This window comes from Alnus glutinosa, chromosome 6 (genome assembly GCF_958979055.1).
Source record: "Alnus glutinosa chromosome 6, dhAlnGlut1.1, whole genome shotgun sequence".
NCBI classification, from domain to species: domain Eukaryota; kingdom Viridiplantae; phylum Streptophyta; class Magnoliopsida; order Fagales; family Betulaceae; genus Alnus; species Alnus glutinosa.
The window spans coordinates 13073021-13088277 of NC_084891.1; the positions used below are offsets into that span (position 1 = coordinate 13073021).

Sequence of the window (15257 nt, forward strand, 5' to 3'; positions counted from 1 at the left end):
AAACTCACTTTTGGATAGATTCAAAGTCCAAATCAATTTTGAATTTAAGGAAAGAGAAGTTGGCAAAAATTCGTTATCTTTGGAAAGAATCCAGAATGAGCACGTCTCAGTAATTTAATCATATCTTTCGGCTCAAGTATCATATTGCAACAAAATTGGTGGCGTTGGAAAGCTAATAAGAAAGGAAATAAATATGTTAGAAATAGGTTTTTCGTAATTCGGACGTTTGCCATGCCAAAATCGCCCCGCAATAAAAGACCACAAATCTGTACGAATTTTGGAATCCTTTTCCTACTTGGATAGAAATTTCAGAAAAGGAGAAGACTTGTAATTATTCTTTTTGGACTAGAAAACCTACTTAGAATTGTAATAGGAATTCTAGAGCTTCTAAAGCTTCTCTAATCCCTATAAATAGGCCTCTAGCCTTTGAAGAAACACACACAAGTTTTGAGGAAGAATCAAAGGCTACATCAAGAAGGAGGTTCTTTTTAGTTTTTATTTTCTTTCTTCCTTTATTTATTTTCTGTATGTATATAATTTTAGTTTATATTAGTTGTAGCTAATACTTTAGTTAGGGCTCGATTGAAGCCCTAATCATATCTTTTTAAGTTTTTCAATTTGCTTTGCTACAATTTATATATTGATGTTTAACTTGATTAATTCTAGTTTCTTGAATTCCTCGCATGTTTATGTTTGGCCATCATATGCATGTGGTATGGATTTGTTATTTATGTCAATTTGGATGACCGAGTCCTGGGCATAATAGAGTAACGGAAGAACCCCGACACAGGTTCTTGGATTAATCAACATAAAGACAACTGGAATAGATACCATATTCCAATCTGAGTGTGTTTACCGATTTCCATAGATTTATGCTTCCTTGAAGAACAACTTAGTAGATACCATGCTAAATCCTTCAAGGAAGAAAAAAGTTAGAGTAGATACCATGCCTAACTCGTTGTTTAGGGAAATCAAAAGCTTTAGGAGAAGATACCATTCCCTTGTGGTTGGTAAGCATTAAGCATCATGTTATGATTGTAGTATTGTGCATATTGCGAATCTTATTTGAGTATGATTAGCGGTGAATATCGAAGCCCTACCTTTTCTTCATAGTATTTTTAATTCAATCTTTTATCCTGTCTTATTCAACATATCGCTTTTAGGAATTTCTCTTTAAAGACAATTTATACCAATCCTCGTGGGAATGATCTCGTATTTGCCTGCTATACTATTGTTTTGATCTTGTGCACTTGCGAGTAAAACGTACAAGTATTTGCCTATTTATTTAGGTAGATATTTGCACAACAAGTTTTTGGCGCCGTTGCCGGGGATTGTGTTAAATTGTGTTTTTAAAGTTTTTCCTTTTACTTTTGTTATTTTTGTTTATGATAATCTAAAAAAAAAAATAAATAAATAAGTAGGTTTTTTCCTTTAATTTTAATTTTAATTTTTTATTTTTGTGTTCCTTTTGTTATGCTTATGTTCCTGTAAAAAAAAAAAAAATAAAAAAAATAAAATCAAAGTTAAGGAAGACATGGCAGAAGTTCGTGTAGAGAATCCACCCGAGCGGAAGCCGATGAAGAGTTCCTTCATACCACAAAATCCAAATCAGCTATCTTGCATTGCTTTTCAACCAAATGTGCAAAATAATTTGGTTTGTCTCCGTTGCTCAATATGGTTCCACACTATAGAGGCACACCTACAGAGGATCCATATCTACACATTCGGGACTTCTTTGATCTTTGCAAAACTCAAAACGTCATTGGCTTAAATGCGGAAGGAATCAGGTTAATTCTCTTCCCTTTTTCCTTGAAAGATAATGCTAAGTTATGGTTGAATTCTTTGGCTGCAGGGTCTATTCACAATTGGGATGAGTTGGCTACAAAGTTCTTGAAAAAGTTCTTTCCAGCCCAACGGACTAGGCAATTGAGGAGGGAGATTCAAACCTTCCAACAAAAAGATGGAGACCTATTCTTTGAGGCAGGGGAACACTTCAAGGAGCTACTTCTAAAATGCCCACATCACAATCTATCTCAGGATGATTAGGTACAAGCTTTCTATGAAGGTTTAAATGATTCTAACAGAAGTCTTGTAAATTCAGCTTGTGGAGGTGTACTAATGGAAAAGAATAGTGAGGAGACAAAAGAACTGTTTGAGACTTTAAGCGAAAACTCCCAACAATTCCCATCTCGAGGGAGGCAAGGACTCAAAAGAAAAGGCGTCTATGAAGTGAAAGGCAATAATGGAGTTCAAACTCAGATGGCTACCTTGGAGAGGAAACTGGATATGCTAGTGAAAGTCATGACTACTCATAACATCTCTCCAATTCAACAGATTGCTCAAGTTGAGGTATGTGCCATATGTTCTCATTCTGACCACACCACTGAGACTTGCCCCATGCTTTCATTTACTGATCAGGAGCAAGCGAACTATGTGGGCCAGAATAACTATCCTCCAAAGAACAATCCATACTCCAACACCTACAATGCAGGGTGGCGAACCCACCCCAATTTTTCATGGAGTAACACTCAGAATGTGCAAAATCCCCAAGGGCAGCAAAGAAATTTCCAACAGGGAAATAACTATCAAGCTCCACCACAAGCGGTCCAACCGAATCTAGAGCCAAAGAAGAATGACCTTGAAGATGCTCTACTCGAATTTTTGACTAAGCAACAACAGACCAATGCTCAGATCAGTCAAGCTATCCAAAGATTGGAAACACAAATGGGGCAGTTGGCCAAAGAATTAAGTAAGAGAAAAAAGGGTGAATTCCCAATGGAAGCTGACTGTGAACAAATCATCAACCACCTCGAAAGAGAAAGAGAAGAAGAGCTTCAAAGTCAGTTGGTGGGTAATCCTAGTGGATATTACATGGAGGATTGGAGTTCTTCCTATCATGAGCAAGCTATCACAACATTGAGTGAAGAAGTGGTCAAAAATCATGAGGAAGAGGGGAAGGAGGAGCAAATTGAGGTCACACATGATCTACATCAGGAAAAATGCAAGAAAGTGAGCCCTGAGGCTTCTTCAACATCAACTCCTATTCCCGAATTACCAAGAAACCATGAGAGTAGTCTATTAGGGCTATTAGACGAGCAAACTGAGGTCATCAAAGTAGAAAAACTCTCTAAGTATTCTCCTCATAGTATTCCAGTTCATGATTCCCTTCCGGATGAGAAACTGTTTGAGAATTCTCAGTGTGATTTACCCCGATCTGTAAAAATTAGGAACTACCTTTCTGTAGGTAGAATTCATTCTCTATGGTCCAAGAGAAGAAAAGATTGGTGTTTCAAGTTTAAACTCAAAAGCTACTACCAAAAGCGCTCGAGCAGTCTAGGAGCTCAAGCGCATCTGCCCAGATTAGTGGTACTGAGGCCGCTGCATGCACTACAAATCCATATCCTTTAAAGAATTCTGGTTTTGTTTTTAATTATTGTTCATTTTATTTTGGTTAATTTTAGTTTTATTGTGGTTAATTTTAGTTTCTATTTTTATTTTATTTTTATTTTTTTAGTTTTCCTTTCCTTGGTTTTGTTTTTCTAGTTTTGTTTTTCAGGAACAAGTGTTTTTGCATTCAAGTTTGGGGGTATGCTACGAGCCATACCTAGTCCAACCAATTTTCTCATCTCCCGGGTATGATCTTTCCATTCTATCTACACATTGAGGACAATGTGTAATTTAAGTTTGGGGGTATGGGACACACACACACTTTTTGTTAAAAAAAAAAAAAATGAAATTGCATGTTCATGTTATTTTTAAGACTTTGGTTGATCAAAAAATTGTGATTTAAATTTCATTGGTGAGCTTAGATTGTTGAACACATGATCATTTGAAATTGATGCTAAAGTCCTACTACTTACTTTTGGCATCTAAGGATTCATTTGTTTCAATCTAAACTATCACAAGCACATTAGCATATAATTTTTGAGGTATGATATATGAACCTGATTGTGTATTTTTCAATGTCTTAAGTGAAGCTGGGTGACTTGTTAAATGGATACCTTGGCATATTTATAATAATAATAATAATAATAAAAACCATTTTTGAAGCTTTCACCGAGTAACTGGACTTCTTGCCTCATTAAGCAGTGAATGTTCACGTCAAAAAGTGAGAAATTCAGATTGGTTAAAGTCATGACTAGTTTAGTTCTGTAGCCTTTTTGACTCGAGTTAGTAAGCTCTTAGGGGTGTTTCAACACTTAATGCCTTAAAACCATCTGGTTTGGGAGCATTAGCTTAACACTCGTTACATGGGTCAATTAGAAAGCTTAAGAGAACTAAGCATTGCACAGTCTGAAAAAAAAAATAAAAATAATAATAATAATAATAAATAAATAAATAAATAAAGCTCTTGCTATTATGCCTTGGTTATTCAATTTGATGGGGATCCCAGTGAATTTTGAGATATTGAGTCATTGGACATTGGAATTAATTTGAAACCTCATGATATGTGTTAGTTCACCTTACACTGAATTGAACTTATGATGCCTGAGCTTGTCGTTTGTAAGTGGTTAGACTATGGAATTCTATTTTATATTGAAGATGGAGTTTATCTTTCTAAGCTTGCTAATGAATGAGAATCATAATTTTGGTGACACTTAACTCTTTGGAATAAACATGAATTTTGGCATAATGTTTGTGGGTATCATTCATGGCAAACCCTCACGAGACTTTACTCGTCCACTAGGGAGTCCTAGGGGTTTAAAAGGCTTATTGCATATGCTAAATGCAATCGTTTTTCCCGCGACAGAGGAGGTAGAGTAGTTATTGTTTTAGTTTTCCTTTTATTTTCAATTCTGCATTGCTAAGGGACTAGCAATATGTAAGTTTGGGGGTGTGATAAGTGTTGAATGTTATACATTCAAGCCCCTTAATTTACATATGTTAAGCTCTTAGTTTTGTTATAGTTTGATGTTTTGTGTTGTTTTTGTGTTTTCTTGTATTTTACAGGTTTTAGAAGAAAAACCGATCAAATTCCAAGATTATAATGAAGTCATCAAACTCACTTTTGGATAGATTCAAACTCCAAATCAATTTTGAATTTAAGGAAAGAGAAGTTGGCAAAAATTCGTTATCTTTGGAAAGAATCCAGAATGAGCACGTCTCAGTAATTTAATCATATCTTTCGGCTCATGTGAGTGTTACTATCTTGTATCTAGCTTCGTCTTCTGAATAGTGGAATTCCTAGGTTTGGCTGCCCCAGAGTGGTTTTTCTCTTAGTTGAGTTTCCACTTCGTCAACAAAAATCTCTGTGTCTTTAATTTTCCACTGTGCTTAATTTTTGTTGACACTTGTGCACACACTTTTATTTTTAGAAGTCAATTTCAATTCTCAACTATATAGAAGTGATTTTGTCCAACAGAATGCAGCCAATTACAAACTAATAAGAATGACCCAAGATGCCCCAGATGTTTTGAATGCTCAGGCTTTGGGCATATTCGGGCCGATTGTGGGAATCTCAAGCAGGGTAAAGGGAAAGCCTACAATGCGAATCTCAGTGATGATTCAGAAAAAGAAGAAACTCCTGCTCAAGATCAGAAATTTCTAGCCTTTATTGCTCCACGTGAAGATCAGGAGGATTCTCAATCCTACTACTCAAAGAGGCCTATAAAGTCTTCTATGTAGAGTTTTTAATGTTGAGGGAGACTGGTGATAAGCGTCGAATGTTGCACATTCATGCCCCTTAACTTATATATGTTATTTGTTTGATTTTATGTTGTTTTATTGTCTTTAGGTTTTAAATAAAGATGCAATTAATTCCATTAATTTTGGGCTTAAAGAACAGTTTGAGAACACCTCGAAGACATGTTTAAGCTTAACCAATCATAATAGAAGACCTATATGATGTTGTTAAGTTTAATCAAATCAAGTGAAGGATTAAATTGGAATTTCTCCACTAAGAGTCAAAATCGGATTGGATTCAAATTTGGATTTTGCACATGTCTCAGTGTTTTGATCATAACATTTTTCTCAGATATTGAATTGCAATAAAATTGGTGGCGTTGGAAAGCTAATTAAAAATTCAATAAATATGACTTAAATAGCTTTTTCCCAATTCAGAAATTTACTATGCCAAAATCACCTCGTAATAAAAGACCGCAATTCTGGACGAATTTGAAATCCTTTTCCTACTTGGATTGAAGTTTCAATCTCTTACTTGGACTAAGAAGACTCAAGAGACGATTTTTCTGGAATTTCAAGAGCTTGTAGGCCTCTCACAGTCTCTATAAATAGACCCCTAAGCTTCAAGAGAAGTGTGCTTGTGCTTAGCTTTAGATAGAAAATTCTTCTTGGAAGTTTGACAAGTTGAAGAGGAGAAGAACATGGTGGGAGGCTATCCCAGTACCATGATGAGCGGCTAAATCCCTAATAGGGTGTTGATATAGCCCTTTCCAAGTAACAATGGTTTAATTATATTTTAATTTGGTATTGTCTATATGCATGATGGTTGTATAATTGTGAGAATTGATCTTAATGTTTATATTCAATCATTATGAATTTCTTATCTTGTCTTAGAAAATCTTTTATATTGATTGAACTCAATCCTTCATATTTTTCTGTGATTATGTGAATGATTGTTATACAACGGTTTTAACTGACATATAATCAAGAGGGTTAGATCGACTATGCCTAGAGAAAAAGGATTGTACTACACCCTAGTTTAGTGTAATTTAGGTAGATAGTTCGTACCAACCAAAGATGGGTTATACTTTTCCATTGATTGTGTGCATCCTATTAAAGACGTAGCTAATCCATACCTCGGAGAGACGGGACGTACTGCATCTTAGTGGTCAGGTGGACGGTCCGTGCCAATCAAAGATGGATTATACTTATTCTTTAGAGGTAATTTCTTGACTACTCGAGTGAGACGAGCCCTATATCATGCATAGTATAGATTTTCCTTGTTAATTTATGATTGGGCATTATTATGCGGTGAGTGGTGAAATCAATCCCCTATTCTTTATCTCATATTTTCTCTCTTTAAATTTATGTCTTTTACTTTTATGCATTTATTTTTAGAAAACAAAAAAAATCAAACATCTTTTTAATTAAGTTATATTTAATCTCGAAAAACTTTATAGCAATACCCCTGCAGTCCTTAAGGTTCGACACCTTCTTTATAGCCTTATCCTACAAGGATTCGTTCCATTGCGAGTGATTAATTTTATTATTGATATATTTTGGTAAATAATAGACCACATCAACTGGCAAGCAGTGATAAGCATCGAATGTTGCACATTCAAGCCCACTAACTTATATATGTTAATTCCTTAGCATTGTCATTTGTTTGATTTTATGTTGTTTTATTGTTTTTAGGTTTTAAATAAAGATGCAATTAATTCCATTAATTTTGGGCTTAAAGTACACTTTGAGAAGACCTAAAAAATATGTTTAAGCTTAAACAATCATAATAGAAGACCTATATGATGTGGTTAAGTTTAATCAAACGAAGTGAAGGGTTAAATTGGAATTTCTCCACTAAAAGTCAAAATCGAATTGGATTCAAATTTGGATTCTGCACGTGTCTCAGTGTTTTGATTATAAATTTTGTCTCAGATATTGAATTGCAATGAGATTGATGGCGTTGGAAAGCTAATAAAAAATACCACAAATACGTCAGAAATATCTTTTTCTCAATTCGGACATTTACTATGCGAAAATTGTCCCGCAATAAAATATCGCAATTCTGGACGAATTTGGAATCCTTTTCCTACTTGGATGGAAGTTTCAATCTCCTACTCGGACAAGAAGACCCAAGAGACGATTGTTCTGGAATTCCAAGAGCTTCTAGGCCTCTCCTAGTCTCTATAAATATACCCCTAAGCTTCAAGAGAATGGTGCTTGTGCTTGTGCTTAGATTTAAACAGAAAATTCTTCTAGAAGGCTTGACAAGTTGAAGTGGAGAAGAATATGGTAGGAGGTCATCCCAGCACCACGATGAGCGGCTAAATTTGTACTAGGGTGTTGATGTATCCCTTTCCAAGTAACAATGGTTTAATTGTATTTTAATTTAGTATTTTCTATATGCATGATGGTTGTATAACTGTGAGAATTAATCTTAATGTTTATATTCAATCATTATGAATTTCTTATCTTGTCTTAGAAAGTCTTTTATATTGATTGAACTCAATCCTTCATATTTTTTGTGATTATGTGAATGATTGTTATACAACGGTTTTAATTGACATATGATCAAGAGGGTTGGAGAGACCATGCCTAGGGAAGACAGATTGTACTATACCTTAGTTTAGTGTAATTTAGGTAAACAGTTCGTACCAACCGAAGATGGGTTATATTATTTGATTGATTGTGTGTATCATATTAAAGACGTGGCTAATCCATACCTAGGGAAGACGGGTCGTACCGCATCTTAGTGGTTAGGTAGACGGTTCATGCCTACCGAAGATGGATTATAATTATTCTTTAGAGGTAATTTCTTGACTACTCGAGTGAGACGAGCCCCATATCATGTATAGTATGAATTTTTCTTATTAAATTATGATTGACCATTGTTATGTGGTGAGTGGTGAAATCAATCACCTATTCTTTCTCTCATCACAACTCTCTTTATGTTGATGTCTTTTACTTTTATGCATTTTACTTGGTTAAAATCCAAATCAAACATCTTTTAACTAAGTTATATTTAATCTTGAAAAACTTGATAGCAATTCCTACGCAGTCCTTGAGGTTCGACATCCTCAATATAGCCTTGTTGGTCCTTATCCTCAAATGACCAAATTAGTTTATCCTTATCCTCTACATTCATTGTCTATAAACACGCCTTACCCCATGTCTCTCAGCACCATTTCTACTACATACACTTACTATCATACCTCTTGATTAGAAGAAAGTTCTAGAGTGAGAAAATGAGAATTTTGTTGATCATTCACTTTCATTGAGGTAACCCTTGTTGCCTAGCATTTTCTTTCACAATGATTAATGTTCTCTCATTACTTGTCCATTATTAGTTTTACAATTTTCATTTCGTGCAAGCTTTAAAGAATTATTTTCCCATTTTAAAAAGAAAATGACATTTTTAAAAATATTAGCTTTCAACCACTCTTGATTTTCATAAATGGTCACTGTGACATGTTTTTTTATACCCTAGTTATGCTATTAGGAGCTTTGTTTAAGAGTTAGCATGTTCGGTTTACATACATTCTGGTTGAAAAACGAAATTGACTTCTAAAAATAAAGTGTGTGCATAAGTGTCAACAAAAATTAAAGCACAGCGGAAAATAAATGACACACAGATTTTTGTTGACGAAGTGGAAACTCAATCAAGAGAAAAACCACTCCGAGGCAGCCAAACCCAGGAATTCCACTATTCAGAAGACAAAGCTAGATACAAGATAGTAACACTCACATGTACCGATGCAATGGTCGTACCTTGATCTCTGACGTGTAAAACAACACGAACGCTTCCCAACCAGGTTCTCCTACCTAAAGGGGTCTTCAATGGAATCCTTTATCTTAGAGCCGACCTCTAAGATAGACTTCGGTTTATAGCACAGGACACTTGTAAAACGGCTTCAGAGGAAATATCACGTCTCTGAGCTCTAATGGAATTCACACTGAATTCTTGCAGTTCTCAATGCCTAGGGGCCTCTATTTATAGGCTAGGGGTTCAAATGAGCGTTAGGCAAAATATACCTGGGCGCCGTCCGGACAGTGGATATGGGCCGTCCGGACGGACAACTGTGCAACAAGATTTTCCAAAAATTTCGCGGGGAAATCTTTCTTGTTTAAGAGCCTCGTCTGGACGGTCATACGTCTGCTGCAAGTAATTTCCTTATAAGGCTTCACGCGTCCGGACCATGGGGATGAACGTCTCGAAGGCAATTCTTCAACACGCAATTTCCATATCTGCAATGCGCGCGTCCGGACTATGAGGAGCAGTCGTCCGAACGGTTGAAGTCGAATCGGCAATTTCCTTCTTTGATGAACGCGCATCCGGACCATAGCTATCAGACGTCCGGACGGTTATATTTAAATTGCGATTCTTGCCTTAAGGAAACGCGCGTCCGGACAACGGGATACCACATCGTCCGGACGGTTGATTGATCTTCCCTTTCTTGGAACTTGGAAAGAAATCAGAAACTGATCAAGTACAAAGATGCGTCCGGACGTGCTGCTGAAACGTCCGGACGGATGCAAGTTGGATAGAACCTTCTCGATACTGTATAGCGTCTGCACGTAATGATCACGTCGTCTGGACGGACGATGCTAATCTGTCTTGGCGGTCCAGACAGTAAGACACGTCGTCCGGACGGATGGAACAGTGGACAGATGGGCGTCCGGACGGGATGGCTCGATCGTCTGGACGGCTGACAGAGAACTGAAAATCTTTGGACTCTGAAGCATTTCTGAATAGTAGAATCCCTGTGGAGCATCGTTACACACAAGTGATTTTGTCCAAACACAGAATGAGGCCAAAATACTAACAAACTCCCCCTTTGGCCATTCTGGGACAAAAATCACTTAACCGGTTTGGAAATATATTCCCGGTCCAGAAATAAAAATTACTTCCCCTTTTTGTCACAAAGGGACAAAGGGTAAAACAGAGTAATGAGAAAAACCACACAACAATTACTCCCCCTCAAAGTCTCAAACGTACAAGGGTAAACAGAGTAATAATATCCACAGACAAAAAACTTTCTAAAATCCAAAACAATAGGAAAATAGAGAAAAGTCTGCATGTGGCCCAAAAGAGAGGAACATAAATCCTCCAAGTACCAAATCCTGTTAATCAAGTATCGGAGAGAAATCCGTAAAGGCTGGATTTGTACTACTTCGGCTTCTAGCTCCGGAAGCCGGGAACCATGGACTAAAAAATCGTCAATCTCTTGATTTTGCAAAGCCTGAAACTGGTTATCCACAGATTGACATCCTCTAAGCATTTGGTCTGCAAGATAATGAGGAGATTCACCACTGAACCTTTGACTGATGCAGATCTGAGGGAATGCTATGGAAAGCTTTGCATGAGCTGGGGAAAAAGCTCATCTCAAAACCCAAGACCTTTGGAAATTTTGAACATCCGACTTCAACCACTGTCAGTTTTCCAAAGGATCCATCTGTCATATATTGAGCTGAGAGTTGCTGGACAACGTATTCCTAAAAGGATTTAACAGAAATCTATCCAAACATAACACCACAAGGAAATATTAGATCTTGTTAGTTCCAAAAAGAATGTGGTATTATGACAACTTACAATTTGGATGCGCATGAATTACACAAGCAAATATAGCAATCCAAATAGCACAGATATAACAATATCCACCCAACACATAGACAGAATAGAATTTCCATGCACTCTATCTCAAGAAAATATCCCAACAAATATTCCAATATTCTAAAAGCACAAAAACTTAAAAGAATAATGGAAAACACAATGAAGATCATGGGATGAGAAGAGATGTGCAAAGAATGCCAAAATCTTGGGAGAAATCCACAAGAAAAACACACAACATGCCATGATAAATCAATAAAAATGAAAAGATGTGTGTATGGCAGAAAAAGAGACGCAAGTCTTAAACCTGTAGAGATCCTATCCGGATGTGTCATTTAACCATCCGGATGACAACTGTTAGATCAGCATATGGCAAGACTGCGCTCGTCCGGATGTAAGAGTAGGTCCATCTAGACGCTTCACACTGAAAATCTGAAACTGGAGAAAAATTTGCAGAAAAATATTTTTCTCAAAAGTTAGCTTCAGAACACGCATGTATAATCAACTGATAAAACAGTCAAATAGCATTACAAAATTATACAAAGATATAAATGAGAGTTAAGTATTCAATAAGCACAAATTTCCATGCAGATAGAAATTTTAAATAGATTACTCAACTCATGCAATGTGTGTGTGTGTGTGAAGACTTTTCTCAAAAGGTATGAATTCAACTGATATGACAAAAAGCAACCAGATTTTCTAAACAAGAGAGAAAATCAATGGAAAATCAGCCAAAAGTCAAACCTTATCTTACTAGGGTCTAGCCACCCTCATCTGATACACTCCCCCTAAGATGCAGCATCTAATTGTTTTACTTGTACCATGAAGGACAAGGTAAAATTTTACTTGCACATGAAGGGCAAGGCATAATTTAGCACATAAGCAGAAAATATACATATATCGCGCAGAATTCATAAAGGTAACTGCTTGATTCTTTTGATGCTGCAACCTAGAGAGAATGCCAGAATTTTTAGGTTCTAGGTTCAACTAGTATTTTGTCAGTTTGGCCATCTTATCGAAAACCTCTTCTCTTATCCAGAATTTCTAGAAACAGAAAGTCAGAGAAGGAAAAGATGTACCTTAGGGGAGTCTTAGAAAGTGCACATTTTCATCGCATGAGGAAAGTAACTATCTATCATCAAGATGCAACAGGAAAACTTAGCAGATATCATGCATAAACTCTCAATCATATATAAGCATATTTAATCAATGCACAGTGAACTGAGATATCAGGCAAAAACACATGCAATATCTGAAAAGCTATCAAAAGAAAGAAATAAAGTTCCGCATCTTCTCCCTAAATTTTTTTTTTGTTGAAAACCGATAAACAGAAAAACAACAAACACATGCTCAGAAAAGGAAATTACATCTAATCCCAGCATGTAAGGTAAAACCAAACCTGTCCTCATGGAGAGAGGTTTAGAAATACCAAGATAGAAAAGCAGCCGCTCGACGTGCTTCAACTGTCATCCCAAAAAATATTTGCAGATGTTTCTCAAGACAACAAGAGAAAATATGGGGACAAAATAAATGGTTCCTCAAACAGAATGCAAGGCATGAATAAGATATGACAAGATAGACAATGCAATGCAAACATACCTGACATGCACTAGGATTTAGGAACCAAAATCCTAGGCATGGGAAACATCACCTACTAGGTGAGTCAAGTCCCCCTCAAGGGGTGAATGGTCTCATCCTTCCTGACCCATACCTGCTTAACACGTGGCGGTAGCTTGCAGGTTTTGTCCATGTTGTCCAATCTCCTTAGCATACCTTGCATCAGGCTCAGAAACCCTTCATAGTCATGGTAGCTAATGGGCTTCTGCGGCTTTCTCTTGTAGCGCCTTGATTTGTTCTTCTTTGATTTGCCACTCTGATAGGCAAGAACAAACTGCTGCTGATGCCGTGGAGCCTGAAGCGCCGTAGGAGGTAAAGTGCCTGATGTAGCTCTAGTTGGCAGCTTCCTCTGAACCTTCAACTTCTGGAGTTGTGGGCATTTGGATGGGATGTGACCGGTGATGCCGCAGTGATGACAGGTAGGCAAGCTTCTTTTGTTTGAATGCTTCTTTGTATTCTCTGCAAAATTATGATTAGCATTCTTACAAATAACATTGCCTTTACCTTTTATATGTCTCCTATGCGGAGGGACATATTTTGCTGAGGAAGAATCTTCAACTTCACTTTTCCTCAGAACATCCTGCTTAATCCAAGGCTTGTGGGATTTCAACAAATAACAATTTGGCCTAATATGACCAATCTTCCCACAATTATGACAAGTAGGGACAAACTTACCATGAGCTTGTGTACCTGTATCTTTGGATTTTGGCATCACATGATTCTAAGCAAGAATTTTCTAAACAAGCTGTATCTACTATCACAGGCTTAATATCAATAGAATCTATTTCAGAATCAGAAGCATGTGAAGTAGAAGTACTCATTTCATCAACAATTGAAGCAGGTTTGTTAGAAATATCTGAATGAATACAAATCATGCTTTTCAAATTATCACTAGAGAATTTTTTCAAGAGATCCTCAGATTCTTTTAATTTATTCTCAAGTGTATCAATAATGTTAAATAGCATAGTATTCTCAGATCTCAAAGAGTCAATCAAAACATGCGATTCAGATAACTGAACAATCAAAGACTCTTTTTCTTGCTACACCTTTTTTAGCTCTTTTGGAGAAACAATTTTATCTATTTTAGCAAAAACTTTAGAGAGCTCAATATCATGATTTTCTTCAGATAACTGAGAGAAATCCATGATAGAAGGTGTAATAAAAAAATAGAAGTCACAAAGAGATGAGGATCACACTCAGGAAATAAATCCTTACAACGGAGTGTGCCTGCTCTGATACCAATTGAAAAAATAATATGGACTTCTAATTTTAACAAGTGTGTGTGAACAGTGTGCAACAAAATATTAAATGCGGAATTGAAGGAGAAAAATATTTTGTTGACGAAGTGGAAACTCAATTAAGAGAAAAACCACTCCGGGGCAGCCAATCCCAGGATATCCACTATTCAGAAGACAAAGCTAGATACAAGATAGTAACACTCACATACACCCGATGCAGTGATTGTACCTTGATCTCTAACGTGTAACCCAACACGAACGCTTCCCAACTAGGTCTCCTACCTGAAGGGATCTTCAATGGAATCCTTTATCTTAGAGCCGACCTCTAAGATAGACTTCGGTTTATAGCACAACACACTTGTAAAACGGGTTCAGAGGGATTGATGACTTCTCTGAGCTCTAATGGAATTGACACCGAATTCTTGCAGTTCTCAATGCCCAGGGGCCTCTATTTATAGGCTGGGGACTCAAATGAGCGTTAGGCAAAATATACCTGGGCGCCGTCCGGACGGTGGACATGGGCCGTCCGGACGAACAACTATGCGACAAGATTTTCTGAAAATTTCGCGTGGAAATCTTTCCTGTTTAAGAGCCTAGTTCGGACGGGATGGCACATCATCTTGACGGTCGCACGTCCGCTGTAAGTAATTTCCTTATAAGACTTCGCGTGTCCGAACCATGGGGGATGACCGTCCGGACGACAATTCTTCAACACTCAATTTCCATATTTGCAATGCGCGTGTCCGGACCATGAGGAGCAGTCGTTCGGACGGTTGAAGTTGAATCGGCAATTTCCTTCTTTGATGAACGCGCGTCCAGACCATAGCTGTCAGACGTCAGGACGGTTATATTTGAATTGCGATTCTTGCCTTAAGGAGATGCGCGTCTAGACGACGAGATACCACATCGTCCGGACGGTTGATTGATCTTCCCTTTCTTGGAACTTGGAAAGAAATTAGAAACTAATCGAGTACTGAGAGGCGTCCGGACGTGCTGCTGAAACATCCAGACGGATGCAAGCCGGATAGAACCTTCTCCATACAGTATAGCGTCCGGACGTAATGATCACGTCGTCCGGAAGGATGATGCTGATTTGTCTTGGCGGTCAGGATGGTAAGACACGTCGTCCGGACGGATGGAACAGTGGACAGATGGGCGTCCGGACGGGATGG

General features: G+C 37.3%; 1 non-coding gene across 1 annotated transcript; it reads right to left on the bottom strand.

Moving 5' to 3' along the window:
* Positions 1-1923: 1923 nt before the first annotated feature.
* On the bottom strand, positions 1924-2030 carry LOC133872103 (small nucleolar RNA R71). Its single transcript, XR_009900952.1, has one exon. It is a non-coding gene; the product is annotated as a small nucleolar RNA R71 (small nucleolar RNA).
* Positions 2031-15257: the final 13227 nt, after the last annotated feature.